This window comes from Cucurbita maxima, unplaced genomic scaffold (assembly GCF_002738345.1).
Source record: "Cucurbita maxima cultivar Rimu unplaced genomic scaffold, Cmax_1.0 Cma_Scf00035, whole genome shotgun sequence".
Classification (NCBI taxonomy): domain Eukaryota; kingdom Viridiplantae; phylum Streptophyta; class Magnoliopsida; order Cucurbitales; family Cucurbitaceae; genus Cucurbita; species Cucurbita maxima.
Genome location: NW_019272051.1, coordinates 1,785,045 through 1,812,375, shown reverse-complemented (window position 1 = coordinate 1,812,375; position 27,331 = coordinate 1,785,045). Strand labels below are relative to the sequence as shown.

The following is a 27,331-nucleotide window of genomic DNA, read 5'->3' as shown; positions in this document are numbered from 1 at the left end:
TGTCCATAGATCCCACCAAGGTCGATGCGGTCACGAAGTCGGAACGCCCACTATGGTAACAGAAGTAAGGAGTTTCCTAAGATTGGCCGGATATTATCGAAGGTTCGTGCAGGACTTCGCTAGGATAGCCTCGCCTTTAACAAAGTTAACAAGAAAAGGGGTACCATTTATATGGAATGATGCTTGTGAGGCAAGCTTCCAGAACCTACAAGAGAGGTTGGTAACCGCCTCCGTACTCACAGTACCCGAGAGCTTAGAAGGGTATGTGATTTATAGTGACGCCTCCATGAAAGGACTGAGATGTGTATTAATGCAACACGACAAAGTTGTTGCATAAGCATCCCGTCAACTAAAGGAATACTAAAAGAACTACCCTACCCACTACTTAGAGTTGGTCGCTGTAGTGTTCGTGTTGAAAATTTGGCGACATTACCTGTATGGAGAGAAAACTCAAATTTTTACCGACCACAAGAGTTTAAAATATTTCTTCACCCACAGAGGCAAAGAAGGTGGTTAGAAATGGTAAAGAATTATGATGTAGATATCCAGTACCACCCTGGAAAAGCAAATGTGGTCGCAGATGCTTTGAGCAGAAAGATGGTCCACTCATCGACCCTCATTATGAGAAAAGTAAGGGAACAAAGAGAATTCGAGCGAGCCAACATAGCTGTAGCAACCGAGGGAGTCATAGCACAGCTTGCCCGACTCACAGTACAACGTACGCTTAGGCATAGAATTATTACCTCCCAACAAGAGAATCCTAACCTACGAAAATTCCTAGGCTCGCTAGACGAAAGTCCAGTAGATGAATTCTCGAAGTCCTCAGATGAAGGAGTATTATATCAGGGATGCCTATGTGTTCCAGCAATAGAGGAGTCTAGGAAAGAGATACTAACGGAAGCTCACAACTCATCATTTGTCATGCGTCCAGGAGGTACTAAGATGTACCAAGATTTAAAACAACACTTCTGGTGGAAGAGCATGAAGAGGGACTTGGCCGAGTTTGTGAGCAAGTTCCTAGTTTGATGGCGACATATTGTTTTTCAGGTAAAGGCAAGACGCCCATGTACCATTGACGGCGACATCGAAATCTAGAGACTGTGGCGCATGCATGGGGTAGTTGCATATTTAATTTTCTAGTCCTAGGTTAGAATAGGACGTCTTCATTTCATTCTTTAAAATATTTCATTTGTATTTATTTCTAATTTTATTTAAAGTTTGCAACGTTATGTTTTGAAACTCGTAAGTCCGGCAGTGTTTTCTATCAGTTTGAAGTGTTATGAAAGTTTTAAATTTTCCGTTATTTATGATGAGCATTTAAGATTTATATTCCACATTTAAGATGAACATGAGACGCTAGCTACTATGGGTATGTGGAAATTTAGGATCATTACATTATGAAATGAATTGAAATGTTATAGATGTTATGTTAGTATTACATGCTATGAATGTGATGAACGTTGTTATGCATACACTTAGCATTGTTGAGCTATGTTATGAAATGCATGAAGGAAATGAAACGTATGTTGTATTACGTGTTATTTCATGTAATGTAAGTCATGGGACCTCATGCATATTTGTATGTCATTTGCATCAGGATACTTCCCATTTATATCATGAAATTAAGAATTCGATATTTATGTGTCATGATATCATGAAGGCTTTTTCTATTATGTGGCGTGGTGACGTGTAATATGTTGTGCCTGACCAAGCCAAGCTCAAGGGGTACGTATATGAGCCCGACTGGTGGGCCCATGTGTACGTACTTGGGCTGTGTAGAGAAGTACCATACATCCAACCCCGTCCAGAAAAGAAAAGAGCCCAAGCATGTAAAGTTTATGAAAAATAGGTTTCACTCATATTGTTGCATATGTTTGCATATTTAACCCTAAGGGTGGGGGAATTACTAAGTATTTCATATAATACTCAACACATGCTACCTAAAATTTCTAGGTAAAGGCAAGGCATACATGCACGGATGACGATGAATGCTGAGAAGACCATGGAAGTTGGTATCATACATGATAGGACAGTTGTCAAATTTCAAAATGCTTATTATGAATTTCCGCGTTTATGATTTAAGCATGCATGGGTTTGACATCTCTAGCTAGGTTAAGAAAATTAGGGGCATTACATGGTTAGTAGATTTCTCTTATTTTTAGGATTTAGTTTGTAGTTTGTATTGTGTTTAAAAGTGAACATTAATGAAAACTGGACTTTCAATCCTACTCTTATTTCTTATTCTTAACATGGTATCAAATCATCATTTTTAACATTATAGCGCATTTGGCTCACTATTTTAATATTTCATTTAAAACCTTATTTTTGTCGCAACACGAATTTTGAGGCTTCAAAACTCACCTTGGGACTAAAAAGACCAAAGCAAAAAATAAATATAAAAAGTTCAAATTATATAAATTATGAATATCCAATAAAATATAAATCAAAACAAAGCCAACCACACCAAAATTAAATATAAAATAAAATCAATTTATAAGATGGTGTTGTTCAAAATCTTACATAAGGGAAAATAGGTTTGGGATACAATTGAAACAAAATACAAAGACTTTAAAATGTCCCAACAAACTAACTCTCCGAGACGACCCTCTTTATGACCGCATAGCTCTTGAACGCTCCTCCACCTCGATCGGTAGCCTACGGACACCAAAAGAATAAAGGAGAAAAGGGTGAGCATAAAAATACTCAATAAGCAATCTATATGTAAGCTCTTTGTTCATCCTAGTAAGTTACCACAGTTCCCCGACTCCTGTAAATGTGGGTTTGGCTTGCACAGAGTAGTATTTCTTCATGTTGCTTATGTAGTATCTCGTCCCCTTTCAAGATGGGTTTACATCTTCACATAGTAGCCAGCCATCATATCCTCTACTCATGTAAGACCTCATCCCCTATCAAGGTGGGTTTACGAGTTTTTCCCTGTTTTTGTACGCAATAGTTATCCTATCTAATTATGTAGTCTCTCGTCCCCTTTCAAGGTGGGTTTACGAGTCTTAAACCGTTTCCACACACAGTTGTAATTCCTCTCATCGTCTACTCTTCGACCTCTCTTAAGGCTGGTTTGGAAATAGAAGTTCTCATCTTGACAACTACCCGTGTAGTCCCTAGTCTCTCTCTGAAACTAGTTTACAATGTTGCGGTGTTAGCCTTGACTCGTTTCTACACTCAATCGTAACTCAAGTGATTTTGAATTTTTGCAATTTATGTGTTGACCTATGTCAGTACGTTATAGTAGACGTTTCAGCTTATGATCATGAGCAACCAAAGGTTTAGGCCTGTGTGCACCAAGACATTGGTTTAGTTCAAGCAGTTAATCCTAAATACCTCTAAAACTAGAGGTGAGATTTAAAATGTTTAGACACCCCTAAAAAGCTAGTAAAACACCACAAAGGCCAAGTATAATCTCATTTATTACCAAACTTCTCAAATTTTTATTTTCTTACCGAGGAAGAATCTTTCCGGACAAGAAAATTGATCAAATTATGGTTAGAAAAGTTTTGGACTTTTTGTGAAAATAATATTAAAACAAAAGTGTTTGCTGGGTGCTGGTCGAAGTTGAGGAGCGTTCAAAAGCTGTGTGGTCAAAGAGGAGGTTGTTCTAGAGCGTCAGTCACTTTTCAGTACTTTCGAGCCTTTTATACATTTCTTCTATCTTAGTAACCCCTTTGTAATAATTTGAAAATTAAATGTATGTTTCTTCTGTTTTAATTAAATTGTATTTTTGTTTTTTACTCTTCTTTTCTTTTATTTTTGTTGGTTTTTGCTTTGTCTTTTTGGTTAAAGTCTAACTTTCAAAGCCTAAAAAATGGGGTGGTGACACTCACATTTCACCTTTACATCCATGCATGACCTAAAGATAAAAGTGAAGACTTTGAAAAAACTAAGACCACAAAAAATAAATGATTTTAAGTTTGCATTACAAAGGATCAATTGGATTTAAGGACGAATCCTGAAGAACGGGAGAATGATACGAAATAAGTTGTCTTAATCATGCCATAGATGATTTATATTTAAGAAGGTTTTATTGTATTGTTAAAATTTTAGAAAATTGTTTTTTAATTATAAGTTACAAGTAGTTAGTGGTCATTAATGGTCATAAAAGTTATCATCTTTCAATTAACCATAAGTTATTTTAATTTCAAGATTATATAAATAGTCATTCATGTTATTGGTTTAATATCATATTTTGGAATTGAAAAAAAACCATTTCTATTTTAGCTTTGTTGAGAGCTAAGTTTTTACTTTACAAATTTTTGTGTTTAGAACTTGCAAGCTAGAGCCTTTTAGAATCTTCTGATCAAACCTCATGTGGAGTGATTCAAATCACAAGTTTAGAAACTAGTTTTCTTTATTCTTGATCTTGATCATCAAGGTAATCCATTCCAAAACTTTCCTTAGATTGATTTCATATTAGAAAATGTTTTTAAGTGTTTTTGACATTTATACTAGAGATAGGTTTTCTTTTAAGAGTTATATTCCACATTTCAGGAGAGTAGGCATTAGTAACGACTCAACATAAGGTAAATTGACTTATAAATTGGAGGCACTAGTTTTCTCTCTCAAAGTCTCCTATCCAGTTTTCTTCTATTTAGTTGACACAAATTTAATTCTCATAATGACTTTGTTCAACAGAAAACCTCTATTTATTTGATTATTTTTTTATATAGGAAAAAAATATAGGCTATTTTGGCTTGAGGAATTAGAATTTATTCGGATGGCTGCTCAATTTGGAGCCAAAATTGTACCTTTGGTGTCATGGGAGAAGATGATATTGATGAATTACGTCATAACTTGCCATTTTCTTTAATCATCCTTCGCTTTATTTATTGTTGTTATCTACCCATTTCATAATTCTTATAAATTATTGTTATTCTATGAAGGCAGCTAAAAAGATTGTTAAATATACTCCACAAATGAAAGTAAAGGTAGACTAAGGACTTACGACTTACAATAAAAAGTCTTGACATGATAATAACTAACAATAATGAAAATGGTAGGGAATATTTTATCTTTTATGATTTGACTAACATCTCCATTTTAGAAAATTATTAAATACAACATTTTGTAATGTAAATAGATTATGAAATTTCAATTATTAATCGAATTCATGACATTTAATGTTGTCATGTGTTGTGAAGTATTTCATTGTATTTAGTTAATAATTAGTACTTTGATTAAATTTTATTAAAATATAATTAATTCAAAATTATTTTAACATGAAAATAAATTTATATAATGAAAAATAGATGTTATGAAAAAGTTATTACAATACTTATAATTACTTCTTGTAAATAATATGGGCGGCTAGGACATATAAAAAAAACTATAAAAAAATTTATGATTGAGTTTTTCGTAAGCTATTATATTAATTATTTCTTTAGTATAATTATTTATTTAATTATAGTTATATATATGGAACGAGACAAAGCAATGTATAGATGGAGATGAGGACAAGGAATATAGTTTCTTATCCTCAATCCCGTTGAAATAAGACATAAAAATTTCTCTCTGCTCCCTCCCTATGTTTAAACTAGATTTTTCTATACGTTAAATAAACATCTATAACATAAATTACAATAAGTGTATGGGTTAAATTAAGGACAATCAATTCCCTAACTCAATAGAAGGTCAAACTCATCTCCCAAATGTTCACATATGGTGTATGTGGAGCGTGGGTATAGGTATAAATTTACTTAACATTCAATTAATGAGGATGAGGACGATATATATAGTTTTTGTACTCGATCCCGTTGAGCTAATAGAAAAAAAAAACTCTCTTAGATCACTACCTTTTGTTTAAACTAAAATTTAAGTTGGTTGGTTAACTAGACATCTACACTAAAATTTTAAGTTGGTTGGTTAACTAGACATCTACACTAAAATTTTAAGTTGGTTGGTTAACTAGACATCTACATTTTAGGGGTTAAATAAAGGATAGAAAACACGTGTTTGACTTCCAAACCTAAGTAGAGAGTAGGTGAAACTCATCTCTAAAAGGTTCTGGTGTGGTGTATTTGAAGTGTGGGTTTAACTTCACAAGTTTGGGTATAAAAAGTTTAATAGAATATCATTTTTGACTCAATTTTAGGTAGATTAAGTAAGACACGTTTTAATTTTTCTAATAACAAAGAATTACAATGGATTAAATGGACTATTCTGAAATAAACATGCCTCATATTTTCATTAAAATTCAATATAATTAAATTGAAAATTGGTAGTGTAAGTTTGAGATTAGGTAGTTTAATTTTGGAAAAGCTATTTTTGGGTGAAGTTTAAATAGATGAGTGACAAAACTTTTTAATTTTTTAATAGGTAAGAATGATCATGGATTAGAGGGACTATCGAGATACAAATTTACTTAACATTTAACGAGGATGAGGAATATAGTTTTTATACTCGATAGCATTGAGTTAGGGTTTCCACAAAGTAGAGTTCTTACTCTTCTATTTATTGCTTTGTTTTAATTCTTAATAAAAATCAAAACAATTCTTAATGCTTTCCTTACGTGACGAAGAGTCACTGCCATTTTCATTAGTTTTTGCACAGAGACAAGTCAGCCACAACAAACCCTAAGCAGCCCGCAACCCTTCCTTCTTTCTTTGTCATTTTCTTCCTTAAGCGGCTGCCACCCAACGTTCACGTCTTTTCGTAGCCAACTATTTCCCACATCACCCTGCGCCCCTTCACACATCAGAAAATCGCCACCCAGCACCCACATCACCGTCGACTATTTTCCCACATCCCCCCGCACCCCTTCGCACATTAGAAAATTGTCACCCAGTAGTCACATTGTTGCCACAAGTGAATGCCATCGTTGTTGCCAGAACCGACGTTAAGAGGATTAAATGTAGCAAAGATAAAAAGCGACTTTCTCTTGGGATAGATAGATTTGGAACCAACCTCTACGTGGACAGCAGGCTCGATTTAAGTCGGAGCAAACCAGTAGCTGTAGTAACGATTAGGAAAGGAGCTCTCCATGTAAGGGGCTCTCTGTTGAAACTAAATATTTTGTTTTTTAAAAAGAGTCTGAATAGATTTGTCATATGGTTGTTTTTTAAAAAGAGTCGAATAGATTTGTCATATGGTTGTGTGGTGTTCTAATATGATTGGTTATTTGTTGTGTAATCTCGATAAATGGTTTGATGTGTGTAGTTGTATTTGATGATTGGGTTCAATGTGAGTTGTATGACACAATGTACGTGGGTTCATGAAATCCAACGTTTTACGTCTTGGGGACCTATTGTATGCATATTATGTTTGTTGGTGGTGATAGTCACACGCTGTGTGTTTCGAGTAACTAGCCACCAATAGTCACCTTCGGGATGGTGATAGAAAATGACTATTAAGGTAAGGGTTACACGCTGTGTGTTTTGGGTAACCAGCCGTCGATAGCATTTTAAAGAAATAAAGAGGAATGTTGATTTGCTCGTGATAATGGTTACAAGTGTGTTTCAGGTATCCAGCCAAGGATAATCCTTTTAAGGAGTAAAGGTGGCATTGATTTTTTTGTGGTAATAATGACCCGTTGCGTTATTTGGGTGATTATCCAGAGGTCCCTCAATTTTTGGTTGATAGCATTTATATGTTTGACCCCAATAGGGAGAGTATTTTAATACTCGCCCTGTTTTTTAAAATGGTTTTGAGGTGAAGCTGTGGCACGAAGATGACGAGTGGAATGTCTAAGTCAGTTATGGGTCGACTCAACGAGTTTATGTTTATAGGAATTTTATTTTGATGAATAGGTCACACCAAATTGCCTTTTATATTTTAATTTGTTTAAAGGGTATGTTTTAACCTTTTTTTCCATAGTTTTTCATTAATTTTTTAATAAATCAAACTATTATTTGTAACCCTTCTGCCACTTATAGGATAAGTTGGGTGGTTATAGTTCACTACTTTAAAAAAAAATTTAAGTTGGTTAAAGACATCTATTGTAGATACACTACATGTCTATTTGTCTCTATGCTTAACTTTGAAATCGAAGCAGAAAAGAGGTGAAGCCCATCTCTCAAACGCTCTCATGCGGTGTATTTGAAGTGCGAGTTTGAATTCATCAGTTTGAGTTTGATTATAACACATAAGTTTTTGTAGATATGGATCGAGGCAATTTACAATAATTTAATTTACAAAAGAAAGGAAATGAAAGAAAATAAAAATGAAAAGAAAGAAAGATACATACCTAGGAAATAAAGATAAAAAGAAAGATAGGAAGGAAATAAGGATGAAAAGAAATAAGAGAAAGATAGAGAGAAAATAAAGTCAAAAAAACAAATTATAATATTTTTTTTAAAAATAGTTTAACCACTATTCAACTTCAGGAATCAAAAAATGAATTATTGAGTTCATAGATCATGTCTTCTTCCTCTTTTATGATAGAAGGAGAAGATGTTGAGTCGACAGATGCGGCTTCTAAGAAACTTTTGGAAATCGGCTTCTGAAATTATTTCGGCTAATGTTACAAATAGCTAGATTTTGAGTTACAGAACTCATATGTCTTATTTTTTGATAAATCTCGAAGGTGATCGTTTTGATAACCAAACCTTCATTTCCTACCTTGATAAATCTTAAAGGTGACAGTTTATCACACCCTTTTATCTCCATTTTCTTTCACCTGAAAATTAAGTTAAAATTCAGTGGTTTGGAAGTGGGCAATAGAAATTAATTTTTGAAAATATTTTGAGATAATGAGATGATTCTCATATTTGACAGAAAATTTATCTTTGTTGAATATAAAAATATTCCACCTTTTCATGAATGATAATTGATTTTATGGGCATTATTGCAAAATTGAATAAACCAGGCTCAAAATTTTGATATCAAATGACATTAAACCATGTCATTTGATGATCTCTATAGAAGGATTGAGGTATATGAGTTTTGAAAAGCCTTTTTTCGTGTATGGATCTTGATTCCAATACATTTGCAACTTTGAAAATTTTGAGTTTCGAATACGCGATTTTTGAAGAATTTTCGGGATAGGAGAATTTCAACTTATTTTTATTTTTATGCTCGATACCATTAAGTTATAGAAAATAAATCTGAGTAGTTCACTCACTTCAAATGAAAATTTGAGTTGTTAGAGAGACTCATGTGCTTTAACTTCCAAAGCCAACCTGGAAGGAGGTGAAGCCCATCTCTCAAACGTTATCATGTGGTCTAAACATTCTCATGTGATGTATTTAAAGTACGGGTTTGACTTCACAAGTTTGGGTTTAGGTAGTCTAATTTAAGAAAACTATTTACAACTAAAGTTTATGCGGAATATGTGATACACATTTTAATTTTCATTAAAACCTAATATAATAGAAAAAAAAAGAACAAGATAAGGATGCACACTTCTAAGTCACAATAAAGTTGTAAGAGTGTTCAGAGAATTCCATTGGAGACACCATCAAAGAAGTGTTTTCTTCTTCCTCTACCACATGATTGTGTGTGATTCTATTTTTTAAAAATTTCTTCCAAAAAACTCCGAAATAAATTTATTGATTCGTTCTTAAGGTTTTATCTATTTCTTCATCATCTTTTTGACATAAACCAATATGTTTGGATTTATATCTTAAAGTGTTGTAATTAATTATTTAGTTTTTAAAAATAATTTTTATTATTTTATTTGTGATTTAATTATTATCGATAGTATGAAAATCCAAGGTTATTAATGTAATCTTGAACAATATGTGGTTGACATATAAGAGGATCGTGTTCAAGTAATAACCTAAAAAGTCTAAATTATATGGACAATGTTAGGTGTCTTATTCTTTAGCTATCACATGCTCCAATTTTTTTCTAATTTCTCTCATTCTTCTCCTGCTTTCAGGCTTGACTCTTAGACATGGAATAACTATCTTCCCTAAAAAACAATTGGAGACTCTAGTACCATTTACAAGCTTAATAACTCATCTTCCCTAAAAAAAATTTAGAGTCTAGTACCATTTACAAGCTTGCTATTTACCTGAATACTCTAGCAAAAATACATATAATCTCTATCTAGGAATAGATAGATACAATCATAGGTAATTCACAATATACAAGGAAGAGTGAGAAGAAGCTTAGTATTTGCAAGAATACCATAGCACAAATAATAGTACATGAATACATAGCACAAATAATATAATTGGTATCGTTGTAAATAAACTTAAATGAGGGAGAGAGAGAAAAAAGGAAAAAGTAATTATGAATTTTTTGTTTTAAATCAGTCAAAAGCCAATAAGTAATTGAAGAAAGAAGGTTATGTGTGAGAAAAATTATGGCCAATTATGGCCAATTTTAGCCTCATAAAACCTGTAAAAGACTCTACAAAGAGAGACAAAACAAGAAAGAGTTACAGAGCAAAAGTAAAGTAATAAAAAAAGGCTTTTTAGAATTTCTTTTGTCTTGTCTTTTCCCTCTCGACACCCCTTTAAAGTTTCATGAAAGTTATCTAAACAAGTTAATTTCAGAACGAGCCTCTATTTTCTACTAGTTGGTATCGGAGTGGCTTTTAATTTTTGCAAATTGGTATCAAAGTCGATGGCGAACATGATGGGACAAATGTCGCTACCACGATTGACAAAGACTAACTACGAGAATTGGAGCATCCAAATGAAAACTCTTCTCGGCTCGCAAGACTCATGGGAGGTGGTCGAAGACGGTTTCAAAGAACCAAAGGATACCACGGGTTATACGGCAACACAAAACAAGACGCTTAAGAAAACACGTTCAAAGGATAAGGCAACATTATAAATGTTGTTCTGAGCTGTTGACGAGACGGGTTTTGAGAAGATTGCAAGGAAAACTACTTCGAAAGAAGCGTGAGACACTCTAGAAAAGGTGTTCAAAGGAACCGACCGAGTCAAGTAGGTGTGTCTCCAGACTCTACATGGTGAGTTGGAGAGCATGAAGATGAAGGAGTCAGAAAATGTATCTGACTATATTACATGTGTACAAACCGTGGCGAATCAGCTCAATCGAAACGGAGAAATATTACTCGAGACGCGAGTTATGGAGAAAATCTTGAGGTCATTAACAGACAACTTTGAGAATGTCGTATGTGCCATAGAAGAGTCGAAGGACCTGACGAAGTTCACAGTCGATGAGCTTGCCAGTTCTCTTGAGGCACATGAGTAACGTAAGAAAAAGAAGGAGGAGACACTCGATCAAGCGCTTCAGACGAAGGCAACAATAAAGGATGAAAAGACACTCCACTCCCAAAATTTTCGAGGTAGAGTTAGTGTGTTGAAATTGAAATAGCTCTGATACCAATTTGTTGAAAAATAAAGTCGCTCTGATACCAACCACGAAATAAAACGCTCGAAATAAAACGCTCGCTCTAAATCTAACTCGTTTAGATAATTCTCACCTTAAAGGGGTATAGAAAGGGGAGAGAGACAAGAAGACAAATGAGTTCTCAAAATATTATTACACAATTCTCCTTCTTTAATTTTTCTAAGTTTAGCTTGTAACTTCCCTCACTTCTCTCTCTCACATAATCGGTTTTCCTTTTCTCTCTCCCATAAGCCTTGTGATGCTATCTTTGACCAAATAACCAACAAAAAAAAATCATAATCATTTTTTTCTCTTTTCTACATTTAAGTTTATTTCTCAATAAAACTCCCCCGTAAACTTAAATATTCCTACTCAATGTTCCTCCTGAGCCGTTTTCATTTTTTCGAGCTCATTCGTGGTCTCTTCAACTTTCTCTTCTTTTCTTCAAGCGGAAAAATAGGGTTGTCCTCCTCTAGTGAGACTTCATTTGGATCTTCTCGAGAACATCCCATCTATGACACCTCCTCTTCATTTTTCCAATTCTCAGCTACGCTTGACTCAGACATCACGGCTTTGTTTCGTTTACTCAATTCCCTTTGTAAGTCCACAGCGACCTTTATCGCTAGCATTCTTATTTCCTCCATCTTGGTTTTATCACGAGTGACTATCTCAATCGTGTGTCATAAATTCACTGCCTCCTGTTGGACTTGATTCAGGTTCATGTCGAGTGAGTTTTTATGTTGAGTCAGTATCTCTATATTATTTTTCTCCCTTACTAGCTCGTCTACTAAGCCTTCAATCTCCATGAGGAGAACTTTCTCTTTCTCCGCACCTTCTTTAACTTTCTTCGTAAGATCGAAGATTGTCTTCTCATTCTTTTCCTTCTCCTGTTTTAGACAAAAGAAACTCTTACTCACCTCAGTCACTTCCTTTTCTAACCGTTGAACTTTTGTTTCAAGCTCTTTCTTTTCTTCAATTTTCATCCTCTTTCTTCTTTCTACCTCGAATGCTTTTTCGGCCATTTGGGCTCTTTGTCTTTGAGCTCGGGCTCTCTGTTCTTCAGTTGTTCATCCTCCTTCGATTTTCTCGTCTCTAATACCGCGATTTCACCAAATCCGCTGCGTATCATCTCATTTCCAACAACTTCCTCTACCTCACAACTACCGCCATCATCTTTCGCGTCGTCGTCTCCTTTTGTGTTCGACTCTTCGTTTTGAGCCATCAAGAGAATGTCTCCACTTATTGAGTCATCCAAGGCTAGGCTGATGGTTTCTTCCACCTTCTCTTTGGCTTGACAATCTCTCATAGTGACCCATTCTGCCACCATTGTAACATCTGTCGGAGTTACAATTATTTGCATAGTAGCCATATTTTTGACATTTAAAGCACTGGACGTTGGAATTGTATCCTTGAGCGCGCTCTTGATTGCATCCTCTTCCACGTAATTTTTTTTTTTTTTTGTATGGATCTTGATTCCAATACGTCATATTCATAACTTAAAAAATTTTGAATTTTGAATAAGCGATTTTTGAAGGATTCTCGCGATTCAGGATATGAGTAATTTCAACTGATTTTGATCTACTCGAATAAATTCATAAAATCATGACTTTAAAAATTTTGAGTTATGAATAGGCCATTTTTTAAAGATTATGTGATTCAAAATATGAGTAAATAAATTCATAGAATCTTCGGGTTTTATGGATAAACAAGAATCCCGATGGATATGCTCTTTTGACGATCTCACTAATTTTTGGATTGTCATACTCTACTTTTTAAAAATATGTCATGATTTCATGTATTGAAGAAAATCGAACATGAACAATTACATCCAAGTAAGTGGTGGTCGTGTTGAAGAGGCAGAAAGCCTCTAGGGAGTGATAACCTCTTGTAGGTGGCAGTTATTCACCCAACGATTGGTAATAAAAAAAATATGGATCATTGAGATCATAGATCGTGTCTTCTTCCTCTTCTACAATAGCAGGAGAAGATGTTTTCTTCCTCTTTTACGATCGAATGAGAAGATGTTGAACCGATGGATGCGGCTTCTTGAAAAAGATTTTGAAAATCAGCTTCTAAAGTTGTCTAGGCTAACGCTGCAAGTAGCCTAGGTTTTGAGTTGAAAAACTCAAAGGTCTTCTTGTTACGACCCGACTGTCGAGGCTTTGAAACTTGGACCATGGTCCAAAAGACGAAATCGAAAACAAACAAAAAGAAAGAGAAAAAAAAAAGAGTAAAAGATAAAAAAGGAAAATCCAATAAAATCGAAATAGAAGTAGGAGAATTAATTTTAAAATGTTTAAAGGAGAGGATTCAAATTTACAAAATAGGGGAAAATACAAGTATAAAAGAAGTATGCAAAATACTCCAAAAGACCGAAAAGGGACTTATGCTCTGAAACGACCCCCTATGACCGTACAGCTCTTGAATGCTCCTCTACCTCAACCGGCAGCCTGCAAACACCTGAGGAAAAAAGGAAAATGGGATGAATATAAAAATTATACTCAGCAAGCTACTTACTTGTGGGCTCTCATCGCATCCTAACTTAACACAATTCCCACGGTCTTCTAATTGGCTCTAGGTCGCCTGGTTCAGGTCTTAGTCCCTTTGGGGCTCGCCCCTTGGGACTTGCTCTATGGAGCTTCACTGGTTCTCCGATACTTAAGGGTCCCTTATACTAAGCTGACATGAGTGGCATCTCTCTATGAGGCGCTACCTATGACTATTTGAGACTACAGGGTATCTCTTAAGCCCATGACAGTCTCCTAGGGGGTGAGACCCAACCCATTCCCGTGCATCTAACGGGCTGTACGACGTGGGGACACATTTTTCATGCAAAACGGCTAGGAGCAGTAAGAACTGGTCAAGAATCTCTAGTTCCTCTTACGAAGCTATCAAGGCCGCTCAGACAACTAACAGTCTAAGAACACTTAAGGTACTTGTTCGCCGTGGTAATCTGTTAGATTCCTACAGTGAAGGTTATACTTGGACTGGGTGACTTGTCGCTCCTAACTACAAATCCCTAGGCTTATCATAGTATTGGGTCATGGAAAATAACAGAGTGCATGCAAACGTTGACTGACATCATCATACATAACTCATGCAAATTAGACATGCATGCAACACGAGACGATGACCTTTGTCAAGCACCTGAAACGCTAAGTCCGGGCTCAGGGGACGACGTCATCTGTCGGGCGCCTGGAACGCAGAGTTCACAGTTTCGACATGAATTAAACATATGCATACGTATGAAGAAAGCTTAAAACATAAAAGCAACACGCAAATAATTCACCCAATACGCTCATAACAATCGATCTACTTAGTCTCATTCATGGAAAGCTAATCTTAGACAAATGTACCAGCATGCATGCAATCTAAGTGAATCTACAAGTATTTCATTTTAAATATCGGGTGATGACTTACTTGATTGATGTGTGCCTCTATGCTAGCGTTTTCATGCCCGTAAGTATCCAAAAATATTGATTTTCCCCAATTAGGTCCCTATTCACATAAAAACATCGTTAGAATTGAAATCTGGGGACTGGGTAAAAAGAAGTTGGACGGATGGAAAACAGAGACTCATGCGCTCCCACGTGCCGCCACGTGTCCTCATGCCTCCTCATGCCTTCTCATGTCTTCTCACGCACCGCCATGCGCCGAGGCAAAGTCTAGTCGCGAGTGTCACGCGCGGGTCGGATTCTGCCGTCGCGGTTCATTGGGCCGATTTGACACGTGACTCATTGAAAAATTTTCTTTGTCCTCCGTTTTTTTAAATCAGCTCGGATCTTCACCTTCGGACTAGAATTTTGGCTAGTTTCCTTCATGAATCTTGTGTAGAATTCCCTCTAGATGAATATATCAAAATTTCAGACCTTGATTCACAACGTAGAGTTCTAGATCCGAGAAAAACGATCAAGATCTTACCTTGTAGATTTTCTCGATCTCTTGACGAAAGACGGGACTCCGAACACCAACATCTTCTTCTTCCTTCCAAAAAGAAGTCATTGTCATTAGATCGTGCTTCTTCTTCCTTCCCAAAAGAAGTCATTGTCATTAGATCGTGCTTATTCTTCCTTCCCAAAAGAAGTTATTGTCATTAGATCGTGGCTGGCAGCGACTTCCGACGTTTGTCAGATGAGTTTACTAATGGTTCTCTCTTTTTCTCTCTCTAGGTTTTCTCTCCACTCTTATCAAACAAATGCTAAGATTCCATTTGGACCCTTTTAGCAACTAGAGTCACAAAATTACCTATTTGCCCCTAGGATGACTTTAGCCTTTATTTTATTATTTTTTCTTTTTTTTTCTTTTCCCTCTTGTGCTACACTCCTTTGATAAATTTTAATACGAAAAAATGATCATGGATTAAAGGGATTATTGAGATATGAATTTACTTAATATTCAACGGATGAGAAGGAAGAATATAGTTTTTATATTTTAATACAAAAAAAAAAAAAAAAAATCTGCATAGTTCACTACTTTAAATGAAAATTTAAAGTTAGGTTAAATATTCATCTATTGTAATATAGTACAAGGGATAAATAATGATAAAAAAAACTGTTTGTTTCCATCGTGCTAAACTTCAAAATCGAAGTAGAAAAGAGGTGAAGCACATCTCTCAAATGTGTATTTGAAATGCGGGTTTGATTTTACAAGTTTGGGTTTAGATAGTCTAATTTAAGAAAGCTATTTGAATAAAAGTTGATGTAATTAAGTGGCCTCAAAAGTGTATTTGAAGTGAGGGTTTGACTTCAAGCTAATTTAAATAAAGTTTATGTAATTAAGTGACTGCATAAGTGTATTTGAAGTGGGGGTTTGACTTCACAAGTTTGGTTTTAGATAGTCTAATTTAAGAAAACTATTTGAATTATAATTTATGTAATTAAGTGACCTGAAAGGTGTATTTGAAGTGCGGGTTTGACTTCACAAGTTTGGTTTTAGATAGTCTAATTTAAGAAAACTATTTGAATTATAATTTATGTAATTAAGTGACCTGAAAGGTGTATTTGAAGTGCGGGTTTGACTTCACAAGTTTGGTATTATATAGTCTAATTTAAGAAAGCTATTGGAAATAAAGTTTATGTAATTAGGTGACATTTTAATTTTTGTAATGATAACGAATTGTAGGACTAAATTGATTATTGATATATAAATATACTTAATATTTCCATTGAATGTATTTCTTTTCACCTCATTTTTTCGGATTTTGTGTAATATAATAAAAAACAAACAACAAGACAAGGATGCATGCTTCTACGTCACAATAAGATTATAAAGGTTGTGTTTAGAGAATTCTGTTGACTTTAGAGATCATCCAAGAAATGTTTTCTTCCTCCTCTGCCACATGTAATGATTCTCTACTGAAAAACTTGTAAATACTTAATTTCTAGACTTAATTCTCAATGTTTTATCTATTTCCTCATTTCTAAACTTCTTTCTTAAGGTTTTATCTATTTCCTCATACCTCTCTTTGACATAGAACAAAAATGTATCTATTTCCTCATCCCTCCTTATTAAGGACATAGAACCAAGATGTATATATTTCCTCACCCTCCTTTTAACATAGAACCAAAATGTATTTATTTCTTCACAAAATGTATCTATTTCCTCATCCCTCCTTCAGACATAAGACCAAAATGTTGGGATTTATATCATAAAGTCTAGTAATTAATTATTTAGTTTCTAACAATAATTTTTATTATCTTATTTGTAATTTAATTTTTATCGATTTTATAAAAATCCAAAGTTATTAATGTCATTTTGAACAATATATGGTTGACATATAAGAGGATCATGTTCAAGTAATAACCTAAAAGAGTTTATAGTATATGGATAAGGTTATGTGCATTATCCTAGTAACACTATTGGTACGACTCACTTTGTAATCGTTACAAATGATTTGATCTAAATCGTTCGTGGAGACATGTAAGTGGGGGTATCCTATACAATGAGTTTGTATATGTCACGACCCGATTTTCGAGGCTTTGAAACTATGACCGTGACCAAAAGAACGAAATGAAAACAAACAAAAAGAAGAGAAAAGAAAAGAAAGTTAAAATAAAAAGATGAAAATCCAATAAAATTAATATAGAAGAAAGTGAAGCCTAATTTTTGAATATTTCAAAGGAGGATTTAAATTTACAGAAAGGAAATACAATACAAATATAAAGAAAATTTACAAAGACTCCAAAAATCGAAAAGGGATGACGCTCCGGAACGACCCCCTCTATGATCGCACAGCTCTCGAACGCTCCTCTACCTCGACCGGCAGTCAGTGAACACCTGAAAAAAGTAGAAAGGAATGAGTATAAAAATTATACATAGTAAGGCACCTACATATAGGCTCTTATTTCATCCTCAACTTAACAGAATTCTCACGGTCTTCTAATTGGCTCTAGGACGTCTAGTTCTAGTCTTAGTCCCTTTGGGGCTTGCCCCTTGGGACTTACTCTTTGGAGCTTCACTAGTTCTCGCGTCCTTTCATTTGATACTTAAGGGTTCCTTACGCTAAGCTAACATGACCGACGTCTCTCTATGAGGCGCTACCTCAACATTGTTATCTGAGACTACATGGTATCTGACATAGGGGTGTGCTGAGTACTTCCTAAGCTCATGATAGTCTCCTGGGGGGCGCGACCTAACCCATTCCCGTGCAGCTAACAGGCTGTACGACGTGGGAACACATTTCTCACGCGAAACGGTTAGGAGCAATAAGAACTGATCAGGAACCTTTGGTTTCCCCACGAAGCTATAGAGGTCGTTCAGACAACTAGCAGTCTAGGAACACTCATAAGATACTTCTACGCCGTGGTAATCTATTAGGTTCAAGGTCGTATCTAGACTGAGTGTAATACCAAAGAAAGAGAAATAGAAATAGAAAAAAAAATAAGAAATGTAGGAGCAAATAGGTAAGTTTGCCCCTCATTAAGACCATGATGCAAGGAGCCTTTTTTGGAAGGGAAAAAAGAATGTGGGTGGCCGGATTCCCATTTTCCATCAAGAAATCAGAAAAACCCGCGAGGTAAGATCTTAAACATTTTCTCAGATCTACAGTTTTTCTTTGTGAATCAAGATCTGAAATCTTGATATATTCACTAGGAACAACTCTACACACGATCTGTGAAGAAGTTTGGCCAAGATCTCAACCCAAAGGCGGAGATCTGAGAATGTTCGAGAATGGTGAGCGAACTTTCGATGTTCTTATCTCGTCCGGTAGTCAAACAAAAATTACAAAAAAAAATATTAGGACGTAGCCCATAACACGATCTAGAACTTTTCCGAAGAAATCATATCGATCTGGTCTACAGATCGAAAAATATGAAAATCGGAAAAGGGGTAAGTGTTACGAATTTTAGAGGACAGAGAAGAAAGAAGAAAAAAAAAAGGGGGGGTCGTTCGGTGAGCGGCGGAGGGCGGCGACAGGCGCTGGACACGCGTCGACCATCGGCTGGAGCATCGCAGCTCCAGCGAGGCGACGACACGTGTTGCCTGCGAAGCCGAGCCGAACTGCAAACGAGAGCTGAACTGGATCGGCCGACCCGCAACTACGCAGAGGCTGGCGCGCGAGGTAGGTGCGCGTGTGGCCCTCGCACTCCCAGCGCACTGCTGACGCCTGAGTGCGTGTGGAATGGCCATTTTGGCTTGGTTGCTCTCTGTTTGCTCTATTTTTGTCGTGGTTCCAGTTCTATATACTGTTTTTACATGAATAGGGACCTAATTTAAAGAAATCAGTATTTTTGGACACCTCACGGGCAAAGAAACGCTATAAAAAAGGGCACAGGTCAACTAGGTAAGTCACCACCCGGTATTTAGGAAGAAATACTTGTAGGATTCGCTTGGATTCTATGCATGCTAGTAGTTTTGCTTCAGATTAACTCCATGTAAATTATTAGTCAAATTAATTGTTATGATTGTATTGGGTGAATTACATAAGTGTTGTTGTATGCTTTAAGCTTTCGTTGTATGTATGCATGCGTTTAATTTATGTTGGAATTGTGTATGCCGTGTTCGGGCGCTTGATGGACGAATTCGCCCCATTGAGCGTGAACTTCGTGCTCTAGGTGCTTGATGGAGGTCATCGCCCCGTTGAGCCGGTATGACTAGTTTGCATGAATTATATATTGTGATGTTAGAAGACGGTTGCATGTACACTCTGTTAATTGCTAGGGCCCATTTCCATGATAAGCTTAGGGGATTACTGTTAGGAGCAATATGTCGCTCTAGTCAGATTTAATTTTTCCCTAGGAACTTAGCGGTTTACCACGGCAACAAAGTACCTCGGAGTGTTCATAGATTGCTAGCGTGAGAACGATATCTATAGTTTCGTGGGAGGACCAAGGGTCCCTGATCAGCCTTACTGCTCTTAGCCATTTTGCATGGGAAATGTGTCCCCACGTTGTACAACCCATTAGCTGCATGGGAATGGGTGTAGGGGTATTCAGCACACTCGTAGGCTAGATACCATGTAGTCTCAGATAGCCAGGTAAAGGTAGCACCTCATAGAGACATACCGACCATATTAGCTTGGAGTAAGGAACCTCTAGGCATTTAATGAAAGGACGATGAACCGGTGAAACCCAAGGGGCAAGCTCCAAGGGACTAAGATTAGAACTAGATGTCCTATAACCGAATTAAGAAACCGTGGGAACCTGTTAAATTAAGATGCAAAGAGAGCCTACAAGTAGGTGGCTTACTGAGTATAATTTGTATACTCATTCCTTTCTACTTTTTTTTGTCAGGTGCCGGTTGAGGTGGAGGAGCGTTCGAGAGCTGTGCGGTCACAGAGTGGGTCGTTCCAAAGCGTCAGTCCCTTGTTAGTCTTTTAGAGTCTTGTATTTTCCTTTATAATTGTATTTCTCGTTGGAAATATTTGATTTTAATTTTGTATTTGTAATTGCTTTTTATTAATTTGAAACAAAACTTTTCTCTATTTTGTTTTAATTAAATGATATTTTTACCTTTTACTTCACTTTTCATTTCTTTTTGTTTGTTTTCGATTTATCTTTTTAGTCGCGATTCGGTTTTTTGAAGCCTAGAAAATCGGGTCGTGACACTGAGTGACTTTTCGCTAACTATAAATCCGTAGGCTTATCATAGTAATGAGTTATGGAAAATAATAGGGTGTGCATGCAACCATCGTCTAATATCATCATACATAATTCATGCAAAATAGATGTGCATACTCAACAGGGCAATATCATCCCTTAAGTGCCCGAAACGCAGAGTTCACTATTTCAACATGAATTAAACATGTGCATACATATAGCGGAAGTTGAAAGCATACAAGAAACACCTAGATAATCTACCAAATACGCTTATAACAATCAATCTACCTAATCTCATTCATGGAATGCTAATCTAAAGCAAATGTACTAGCATGCATGCAATCCAAGTGAATCCTACAAGTATCTCTTCCTAAATACCGGGTGGTGGGTGGTGACTTACCAGGCTGATGCGTGCCCTTTTGCTAGTGTTTTCATGTCCGTAAGGTGTCCAAAAATACTGATTTTCCCATTATGTCCTAAGTCAGATAAAAATATGATTAGAATTGAAATTGGGATGAAAATCAGGCAAACAGAAGTCAGACGGGCCGAAAACGTACCTCACATGCTTCCATGCGTCGGGAGAAGGTCTACACATGAGTACCACGCACGCGCTTTCTGCGTAGCCGCGATCCAGGTGTTCCAGTTCGGCTCGATTCACTTGGCAAGTCAGTGGGTCGATTCGCTCGTGTGGGTCGCGACTGATTTGGGTTCGAAGGCGACACGTATCACCGTCTCGGTGGAGCTGCATGGCTCCAGCTGACGCTTGATGCGTGGCTCTGGGCGACGCTCGGCACAATCCCCTGCCTGTCCAGCCGTGTCTTGCCGTTCGCCGTCAACAAGTGGCTGCTGGAATTTCTCCTCTCTCTGTTCTTGGACGATTCTCAAATTGCCGCCTTTAGATCGAGGTTTCAGCCAAACTTCTTCACATATCCTGTGGAGAGTTGCTCCTAGATGAATATATCAAGATTTCAAATCTTGGTTCACAAAGAAAAACCGTAGATGTGAGAAAACGTTCAAGATCTTACCTCGTGGGTTTTCTCGATTTCTTACTGAAAATGGGACTCTGACCACCCACATTCTCTTTTCCCTCCCAAGAAAGGCTCCTTGCATCATGATCTTGACCAAATAGACTCCGATGTTAGTTTTCAGTGAGTCTTCCGAGTCATTCTTCCTCCTCTCTAGGTTCTCTCTGACCCCTTTCTCTCACTATTTCTCTTTTGCAAGACTCTTCCTAGGCTTTCATTTGTACCCCTATAGTGATTGGAGGGCTTGTCCACAATCTTAATCCTGAATGAGTTGTGAACTCATTCATGTGAGGGCTTGTCCTTTAATTTACATGGGTGAGAATGACTTTTTTAGCGGATTCAATATGCCTACCATTTTGGGGAATTGTCCAAAGAGGGGTTGAAAACATAATATCATAAGATGGAATTCACTCATTTTCATGTTAGGAAAGTAGATGAGTTGTTTTCTTAAGTACTGATTTTGGGACTTGAACAATGGAGCCCTACCCTCTCATTGGCCCGGGAGGGACTTGGTTTATGACTGAATCATAAATAAATTGTTCATTAGAGAATTAGTGGTCCTTGAGGGTGAAATATGTAAATAAAGGGGTAAAACGGACTTTTGACCCAATTGTAATTATGAACAACTGGTAAATGATCGACTTGCTTGTAATGATTATATCAATTGATATAACTTGTCTTATAATACATAAGAGTGAAACTCTAAATCTATACTGGAATGATCTATAGTTAATAAAAGAAATTGATTAATTAAAGAGTTTTATATGATTGAAGTCTACAATATGTATGTGCACCAGTTAGGTCATAGAAACATTAAAAAGTTCAATTTAATTGAAAAACGAATTGGAAGGGTTTAAATTAATATTTAATATATTAGATATATTAAATATAAAAGAAGAAAATAGATTTAATTTAAAATGATCAAATTAATATTAATATATTAGATATATTAAATATAAGGAGAAAATAGATTTGATGTAAAAAGTTTAAATTAATATGTAATATATTAGATATATTAAATAAATAAAAAATATATATTTAATTTGAAGTATTCAAATTAATATTTAGTATATTATATATATTAAAAAGGAAAAATATATTTATTGTATTTATATAATTAAATATTAAATTAATAAATGTATTTTGATACCTTAAATAAAAATATTTTGATATAATTAAATATTAAATCAATAAATATTTTAGTTAAATATATATTAGGATATCTTATACTATTTATATATGATTTGTATAAGATATTATATCCTAATATATTAGATATGCAAATATATTATTTCACAAAAATTCTCTTAAGACTCCCTATAAATAGGACTTTCCGTTGTGTCAGAGCCATACTAATCCCTCCCACCTCTAGAAATTATATCTAGAGAGAATTCTCAAAATTTTTCTTCTCCCATCCCTTTGGATTTTCTTTCCGGATGCTCCTTAGTTACACAAGCCTTAACCTTGGAGTCATACAAGGAAGAACTTGTGGAATATGAGGAACTTTTGCATGGTTGGAATACTTCGTTTTGAAAGCTAGGGTTTCTGCTTCTTAATAAAATCAAAATGGTTCCCAATATTTCCGTTATGCGATGAAAAGTTCACTTACTCCGATGGCTATTAGAGCTATTGATTTTTAATTTGAATTAAAAGTAGTAGGATAAGTATTTTATTTCAAATTATATATGGGATATATGTAATATTCATTTGCATAATTGATTGTTTTGGTATATTAGTGTGACATTAGATTTTCGCTCTATTAGATAAATGTATATCTTTATAGGTTATGTTGATTGTAGATTGAAAAGAAACTGCGATTGCGGCGACGTTCATCCACTGCGTACATTTTACGAGAAAAATAGATAGATTTGTAATTGTTCTTATAAAAAAAAAAAAAAAAAAAAAACATTTCAAAAAGTTAAAAAAAATATGGGAAGAAAGAACTCTAATTTTATTAAGTTTCTAATAGTTCCACAAATTAAAACTAGATTTTTAATATACTAAATAGTTTAAATCTAGTCCATCATTAAAACTAATTTTTAGTATACTAAATAGTTTAAATCTAACCTCTAGATTTTTAGTATACTAAATAGTTTAAATTTAACCTCTAATTTTATTAAATTTGGAAGGGTTACCAAGATATTAAATCTAATTTTATAAATTTATAATTTTGAGAAGACTAAGCAAGTCTTTGATTTAAATTATTGTAATTTCTAAGTATGTCCGAATGTAAATCGTGTAAGAAAGTGTTCAAGAAGGTCAAGGGCTGCTTTGTCGCATGACTTGATCATATGGAGCTCAACCCACATGAAAATGACAACGTATTCGAGGATTCATTTTTTCCCACTAAACCCAACAATAATTCATAAATTTCGGGAATTCCACCATGATTCCAGGTCTACGAGGGAAACCAAAGTCCATGAATGTTCAATTTGTCATAGGATTTTCTCTTCCGATCAGGCATTGGGTGGTCATAAGCATTGTCGTTGGACTACCTCTAATGGTGCCGCCAAAGCCCCACCTCCGCCTTCTATAGTAAAGATTCATCAATTTCATGACCACATGGTGCCTCCTCCTCCCTTTGATTCAATTTCAACCGTCGTCCTCCCGCTCGACCTTAAGCTTGATCTCAACCTACCGGCTCTGGTTGACGAGGTTCGCCAGCCAACGTTCGAGGTTTCAACCGAGATTTACTTACAGTCTTATAAATTGACTATAAGTAAATAGTAAACAGTAAACAAAAAATTTACATCCAATCAAATAGCCGTCTCCCATTTTTCTATTTTCCATTCACAAGATTCAATCACCATAGGATATCCTATGGTCTCCATCATTGGTCCATACATGAGATACATGTAAGGCCCCGTGGCAGATACATGTAAGGCCCCGTGGCAGCTTAATTTTATTTCCAATACTTACCTACCCTACGAATGTACTTGTTGGGATAAAACTACAAAATCTAAAATGATGGGTTACAAAGAGATCATGAAGGTTGTTAATGATGTTTTTGACCAAACTAAAAGTAACTAAATATTATAGGAATAAGAGTTATTCTCATATAATATTTGGGCCCCACGATGTGTGTGTTTTTTACACTTTGCATTTTCTTCTACTTGAACTTGAGACTTATGTATTATTAGATCAACGCTTTAACCACTTAAGCTATTCAACTTATTTGTTGATAGGTTGACTCTTCTACAATGATATACACCAATGGCTTCAACCTGGCTCTGATACCACTCATTGTTTTCAGAGAAATTGGGTGAGAGAAAATTGGTTGTTGGAAGAAAAATGCATAAAGAAGAGAGAGACAGAATGACTGAAATTATGACTGCTTCCAAAATCACGTGGTTCAATATTCTGAACAAATTTCCTATTTAAATATAAATTATTCTAAAAATTGGTGGAGAGTGGCCAACTAAATCATTATCCTAGCTGGAGAATGGCCAACTAAATCTGTGTCACTCCCTGCAAAATTGCCGTCTAAAATTTTGGTGATCCATTCGACGTGTTTTGTCAAATGGTGAAACGGAGATATTCTGAAATCGTGTGAATAAGGAAAAACTGTAAAAACTCAGGTTTTATCTAACAATGGAAGAGGAGGAGTGCATAGAAGAGGAATCCAAAAAGAAGAAAAGTATAGCCCTAAAGTCCATCCCTTTGGAAGTTGACTCCGACGATGAGGAAGCCCTTGATGAAGATGATGTTGCCTACTTCACACGTAAGTATAAAAATTTCATCAAAAGAAAGAAACAATTTAGAAAATATTTCACCAACCAAAAAGGTGAGAAGAGCATACATGATGAACTAATATGTTATGAATGTAAAAAATTGGGTCATATAAGACCGGATTGTTCTCTTCTCAAATTATCTAAGATATCAAGGAAGAAAGCAATGAAGGGTACTTGGGAGTATAGTGATGAAAGTGCAAGTGATGAAGAAGTTGCAAATTTTTTATTCATGGCTCATAAAGACTAAGAGGATGAAGAAAATGAGGTAATCATGAGATTACCATGAATGAGCGCATGGAAGAGGAGGAGTGCATAGAAGAGGAATCCAAAAAGAAGAAAAGTATAGCCCTAAAGTCCATCACATTGGAAGTTGCCTACGACGATGAGGAAGCCTTTGATGAAGATGATGTTGCCTACTTCACACGTAAGTATAAAAATTTCATCAAAAGTAAGAAACAATTTAGAAAACATTTCACTAAGTTTGAAACTACTTCACACGTAAGTATAAAAATTTCATCAAAAGTAAGAAACAATTTAGAAAACATTTCACTAAGTTTGAAAATTTCATCAAAAGAAAGGAACAATTTAGAAAACATTTCACCAACAAAAAAGGTGAGAAGAGCAAACATGATGAGATAATATGTTATGAATGTAAAAAGTCGGGTCATATAAGACCGGATTATTCTCCCCTCAAATTATCTAAGAAATCAAGGAAGAAAGCAATGAAGGCTACTCTAGATGATAGTGATGAAAGTGCAAGTGATGAAAAAGTCGCAAATTTTTGTTTCATGGCTCATAGTGACAAAAAGGATGAAGAAAATGAGGTAATCATGAGTTTACCATGAATGAGTTCATGGAAGAGGAGGAGCGCATAGAAGAGGAATCCAAAAAGAAGAAAAGTATAGCCCTAAAGTCCATCCCTTTGGAAGTTGACTCCGACGATGAGGAAGCCCTTGATGAAGATGATGTTGCCTACTTCACACGTAAGTATAAAAATTTCATCAAAAGAAAGAAACAATTTAGAAAATATTTCACCAACCAAAAAGGTGAGAAGAGCATACATGATGAGATAATATGTTATGAATGTAAAAAGTTGGGTCATATAAGACCAGATTGTTCTCAAATCAAATTATCTAAGAAATTTAGGAAGAAAGAAATGAAGGCTACTTGGGATGATAGTGATGAAAGTGCTGCAAGTGATGAAGAAGTCGCAAAAATTTTTTTCATGGCTCATGGTGACAAAGAGGATGAAGAAAATGAGGTAATCATGAGATTACCATGAATGAGTGCATGGAAGAGGAGCACATAGAAGAGGAATCCAAAAAGAAGAAAAGTATAACCCTAAAGTCCATCACATTGGAAGTTGACTCCGACGATGAGGAAGCCCTTGATGAAGATGATGTTGCCTACTTCACACGTAAGTATACAAATTTCATCAAAAGAAAGAAACAATTTAGAAAACATTTCACCAACCAAAAAGGTGAGAAGAGCAAACATGATGAGATAATATGTTATGAATGTAAAAAGTCGGGTCATATAAGATCGGATTGTTCTCTCCTCAAATTATCTAAGAAATCCAGGAAGAAAGCAATGAAGGCTACTTGGGATGATAGTGATGAAAGTGCAAGTGATGAAGAAGTCGCAAATTTTTGCTTCATGGCTCATAGTGACAAAGAGGATGAAGAAAATGAGGTAATTCTTGAATCTCTTTCATATGATAATTATTTAATGTTTTTGAGGAGATGCAACTTGATTTATAAAAACTTGGTTCAAAGTAGGTTATACTTCAAAAGAAATATAAGGCTTCAATTATTGAAAATAAGCCTTTATTAAATGAAACTTCTTGCTTAAAAGAGAATAATTGTAAAATTTGATATACCATGTGAAAAGCATGTATTTGATTGTGATGAGAAAACTGTAGATAAAATTAAATTTCTTGAGCATGATTGTTTTGAGAAAGATAAGTTAATTAAATTACTCAAAGTAAAGGAATCAAATACTATGCAAGAACTTGGTAAGGCTAACGAGTCTATTCAAAAGTTAACTATATGTTCTCAAAAAATAGATAAAAAATAGATAAAATAATTGAAGGTAAGCATTATAGTGATAAAAGAGGATTAGGCTATATTGATGAATGTCCTACACCTTCAAGTTCTAAAACAATATTTGTTAAAGCATCCCCATTATGTCTAAGCCTAACACATGCAAAAAAAAAAAAAAAAAAAAAAAAAAAAAAAAAAAAAAAAAAAAAAAAAAAAAAAAAAAAAAAAAAAAAAAAAAA

At 35.2% G+C, this 27,331-nt stretch overlaps 1 long non-coding RNA gene across 1 annotated transcript in view; it reads left to right on the top strand.

Moving 5' to 3' along the window:
* The first annotated feature begins 16,430 nt into the window (after positions 1 to 16,430).
* Positions 16,431 to 27,331, top strand: part of LOC111467968 — a 14,150-nt gene continuing 3,249 nt past the window's right edge. Inside the window, exons 1-2 of the long non-coding RNA XR_002714666.1 lie at positions 16,431 to 16,460; positions 16,528 to 16,530. This is a non-coding gene — a long non-coding RNA (uncharacterized LOC111467968). The remainder of the gene's footprint in view (positions 16,461 to 16,527; positions 16,531 to 27,331) is intronic.